The sequence below is a fragment of the Drosophila rhopaloa genome, unplaced genomic scaffold, assembly GCF_018152115.1.
Source record: "Drosophila rhopaloa isolate 14029-0021.01 unplaced genomic scaffold, ASM1815211v1 contig_11, whole genome shotgun sequence".
Classification (NCBI taxonomy): Eukaryota; Metazoa; Arthropoda; class Insecta; order Diptera; family Drosophilidae; genus Drosophila; species Drosophila rhopaloa.
Window position 1 is genome coordinate 834 of NW_025334984.1, and position 5,153 is coordinate 5,986.

A 5,153-nucleotide genomic window follows, 5' to 3' on the forward strand; every position below is an offset into this window, starting at 1 on the left:
AAAATATGTCCGAAGAAGGCCGAATATAAAATGAAGACCAAATAAATAATATATGTAAAGCATATAATAAGACCAAAATAATATATATAAAAATATATATAAAAATGGGGATAATGCAATGAAAAAGGATTAAGAAGGCATGGAATATAATATTAAGGCTAAAAATTCCATATATAAAAAAGAAAGAAAACCACTATATAATATAAAATAAATATTTTATATTATAATATATAAATAAATTATTGTGTGTATATGGACCATAATATACACGCGTTGCGCATATGTATTGTTCATCTCAGTTATGGGCATACATTGGTTAATGCAACAACCTAAAATATATAATGTTGTACCTGGTATACAGGTTAATGTTTTATATAAATTGCAATATATATTAAAATAATTAGTAATTATATTTATATCGATCATAAAATTGGTATATATTGTTTATATAAAACTAAGACATTTCGCAGCATTCTTTTTAGGTATAAAAAAACATTTATTGAAGGAATTGATATATGCCAGTAAAATGGTGTATTTTTAATTTCTTTCAATAAAAACATACTTGACAAATTGAAAAAACAAATATATAAAACTCTAAGCGGTGGATCACTCGGCTCATGGGTCGATGAAGAACGCAGCAAACTGTGCGTCATCGTGTGAACTGCAGGACACATGAACATCGACATTTTGAACGCATATCGCAGTCCATGCTGTTATGTACTTTAATTAATTTTATAGTGCTGCTTGGACTACATATGGTTGAGGGTTGTAAGACTATGCTAATTAAGTTGTTTATAAATTTAAAATAAAATTTATAAGCATATGGTATATTATTGGATAAATATTAATTTATTCATAATATTAACAAAAATCTATGAAAAACATTAACTCACATTGTTGTAAATAATTTGAATGTGATAAACGAAGAAAAATATTTTCGTTTTCAATCAAATGATACTGAGAAATGTCTAGCATAAAAAATTATGAAATATTTTTCATCTAGAATTGTCTCTTATTAATGATTCGAAAATCGAAAGCTGTTGGAAATGTTATTGCTCTTCGTTGGTTCGTTACAAAACAAATAATCATCAAATATCTATATATATAAAACATATCTATGTATTTATATATATTTATATATATTGCCAATTTAAAGACGAATTTATAAAATGTTTTCTCATTATATACAAAGAATTAATTTGATAAAAAGTTATATACAACCTCAACTCATATGGGACTACCCCTGAATTTAAGCATATTAATTAGGGGAGGAAAAGAAACTAACAAGGATTTTCTTAGTAGCGGCGAGCGAAAAGAAATCAGTTCAGCACTAAGTCACTTTGTCTATATGGCAAATGTGAGATGCAGTGTATGGAGCGTCAATATTCTAGTATGAGAAATTAACGATTTAAGTCCTTCTTAAATGAGGCCATTTACCCATAGAGGGTGCCAGGCCCGTATAACGTTAATGATTACTAGATGATGTTTCCAAAGAGTCGTGTTGCTTGATAGTGCAGCACTAAGTGGGTGGTAAACTCCATCTAAAACTAAATATAACCATGAGACCGATAGTAAACAAGTACCGTGAGGGAAAGTTGAAAAGAACTCTGAATAGAGAGTTAAACAGTACGTGAAACTGCTTAGAGGTTAAGCCCGATGAACCTGAATATCCATTATGGAAAATTCATCATTAAAATTTTAATATTTAAACAATATTATGATAATAGTGTGCATTTTTTCCATATAAGGACATTGTAATCTATTAACATACAAAATTTATCATAAAATATGGCTTATAGTTTATTCCAATTAAAATGCTTGCGTTTTAACACAGATTAAATGTCATTAATTTGATAAAGTGTTGATAGATTTATATGAATACAGTGCGTTAATTTTTCGGAATTATATAATGGCATAATTATCATTGATTTTTGTGTTTATTATAAGCATTTGTATGATTAACAATGCGAAAGATTCAGGATACCTTCGGGACCCGTCTTGAAACACGGACCAAGGAGTCTAACATATGTGCAAGTTATTGGGATATAAACCTAATAGCGTAATTAACTTGACTATTAATGGGATTAGTTTTTTAACTATTTATAGCTAATTAACACAATCCCGGGGCGTTCTATATAGTTATGTATAATGATATTTATATTATTTATGCCTCTAACTGGAACGTACCTTGAGCAGATATGCTGTGACCCGAAAGATGGTGAACTATACTTGATCAGGTTGAAGTCAGGGGAAACCCTGATGGAAGACCGAAACAGTTCTGACGTGCAAATCGATTGTCAGAATTGAGTATAGGGGCGAAAGACCAATCGAACCATCTAGTAGCTGGTTCCTTCCGAAGTTTCCCTCAGGATAGCTGGTGCATTTTAATGTTATATAAAATAATCTTATCTGGTAAAAAATAGCAATAATAATAGGGTTTTGTTAAAAAGAAAAATATAAGTCGAAATCTGCTAAGGATAGCCCTTAATGGATGGCGTTAAGTTTATACCTTACATTACCTCTAAAGTAGATGATTTATGTTACTTGTAATATAAATTTTGAAACTTTAGTGAGTAGGAAGGTACAATGGTATGCGTAGAAGTGTTTGGCGTAAGCCTGCATGGAGTTGCCATTGGTACAGATCTTGGTGGTAGTAGCAAATAATCGAATGAGACCTTGGAGGACTGAAGTGGAGAAGGGTTTCGTGTGAACAGTGGTTGATCACGAGTTAGTCGGTCCTAAGTTCAAGGCGAAGCCGAAAATTTTCAAGTAAAACCAAAAAGCGAATATATATATATACAAATAATGCCATAATAATATACTTGAATAATTTTGAACGAAAGGGAATACGGTTCCAATTCCGTAACCTGTTGAGTATCCGTTTGTTATTAAATATGGGCCTCGTGCTCATCCTGGCAACAGGAACGACCATAAAGAAGCCGTCGAGAGATATCGGAAGAGTTTTCTTTTTCTGTTTTATAGCCGTACTACCATGGAAGTCTTTCGCAGAGAGATATGGTAGATGGGCTAGAAGAGCATGACATATACTGTTGTGTCGATATTTTCTCCTCGGACCTTGAAAATTTATGGTGGGGACACGTAAACTTCTCAACAGGCCGTACCAATATCCGCAGCTGGTCTCCAAGGTGAAGAGTCTCTAGTCGATAGAATAATGTAGGTAAGGAAGTCGGCAAATTAGATCCGTAACTTCGGGATAAGGATTGGCTCTGAAGATTGAGATAGTCGGGCTTGATTGGGAAACAATAACATGGTTTATGTGCTCGTTCTGGGTAAATAGAGTTTCTATCATTTATGGTGGTAACTTGTTCCCCGGATAGTTTAGTTTCGTAGCCAATTGTGGAACTTTCTTGCTAAAATTTTTAAGAATACTAATTGGGTCAAACCAATTAGTTCTTATTAATTATAACGATTATCAATTAACAATCAATTCAGAACTGGCACGGACTTGGGGAATCCGACTGTCTAATTAAAACAAAGCATTGTGATGGCCCTAGCGGGTGTTGACACAATGTGATTTCTGCCCAGTGCTCTGAATGTCAAAGTGAAGAAATTCAAGTAAGCGCGGGTCAACGGCGGGGTAACTATGACTCTCTTAAGGTAGCCAAATGCCTCGTCATCTAATTAGTGACGCGCATGAATGGATTAACGAGATTCCTACTGTCCCTATCTACTATCTAGGAAACCACAGCCAAGGGAACGGGCTTGGAATAATTGGCGGGGAAAGAAGACCCTTTTGAGCTTGACTCTAATCTGGCAGTGTAAGGAGACATAAGAGGTGTAGAATAAGTGGGAGATATTAGACCTCGGTTTGGTATCGCCAATGAAATACCACTACTCTTATTGTTTCCTTACTTACTTGATTAAATGGAACGTGTATCATTTCCTAGCCATTATACGGATATATTTATTATATCTTATGGTATTGGGTTTTGATGCAAGCTTCTTGATCAAAGTATCACGAGTTTGTTATATAATCGCAAACAAATTCTTTAATAAAACAGTGCATTTATGTATTTTTGATTTGAAAATTTGGTATAACTCCAATTACTCAGGTATGATCCAATTCAAGGACATTGCCAGGTAGGGAGTTTGACTGGGGCGGTACATCTCTCAAATAATAACGGAGGTGTCCCAAGGCCAGCTCAGTGCGGACAGAAACCACACATAGAGCAAAAGGGCAAATGCTGACTTGATCTCGGTGTTCCAGTAACACAGGGACAGCAAAAGCTCGGCCTATCGATCCTTTTGGTTTTAAGAGTTTTTAACAAGAGGTGTCAGAAAAGTTACCATAGGGATAACTGGCTTGTGGCGGCCAAGCGTTCATAGCGACGTCGCTTTTTGATCCTTCGATGTCGGCTCTTCCTATCATTGTGAAGCAAAATTCACCAAGCGTTGGATTGTTCACCCATGCAAGGGAACGTGAGCTGGGTTTAGACCGTCGTGAGACAGGTTAGTTTTACCCTACTAATGACAAAACGTTGTTGCGACAGCATTCCTGCGTAGTACGAGAGGAACCGCAGGTACGGACCAATGGCACAATACTTGTTCGAGCGAACAGTGGTATGACGCTACGTCCGTTGGATTATGCCTGAACGCCTCTAAGGTCGTATCCGTGCTGGACTGCAATGATAAATAAGGGGCAATTTGCATTGTATGGCTTCTAAACCATTTAAAGTTTATATTCATTTATGAACGACAATGGATGTGATGCCAATGTAATTTGTAACATAGTAAATTGGGAGGATCTTCGATCACCTGATGCCGCGCTAGTTACATATAAAAACATTATTTAATACAATGACAAAGCCTAGAATCAATTGTAAACGACTTTTGTAACAGGCAAGGTGTTGTAAGTGGTTGAGCAGCTGCCATACTGCGATCCACTGAAGCTTATCCTTTGCTTGATGATTCGATAAACCAAAAAAAAATATATTATATATATTATAATATAAACAATTAGAATTATCATATATTTTTGATAATTTTATTGTATTATATTATATATATACATATATAATATATTTTAATTCTTTTTATAGCCAAATGAGTCGTCATCTTATTATATTTAATAAGTTAGTGACGTGCAGTGATTATATCTAAGTTGATTGTTTGTTTGTATATAAGAGTGTAAC

At 34.4% G+C, this 5,153-nt stretch overlaps 1 non-coding gene and 1 pseudogene across 1 annotated transcript; both read left to right on the forward strand.

Annotated features, from left to right (window-relative positions):
* Nucleotides 1-590: 590 nt before the first annotated feature.
* On the forward strand, nt 591-769 carry LOC123036944. The gene has a single exon (XR_006417234.1). It is a non-coding gene; the product is annotated as a 5.8S ribosomal RNA (ribosomal RNA).
* A 448-nt stretch (nt 770-1,217) lies between these two features.
* Nucleotides 1,218-4,934, forward strand: LOC123036948 (annotated as a pseudogene).
* The last annotated feature ends 219 nt before the right edge of the window (nt 4,935-5,153 follow it).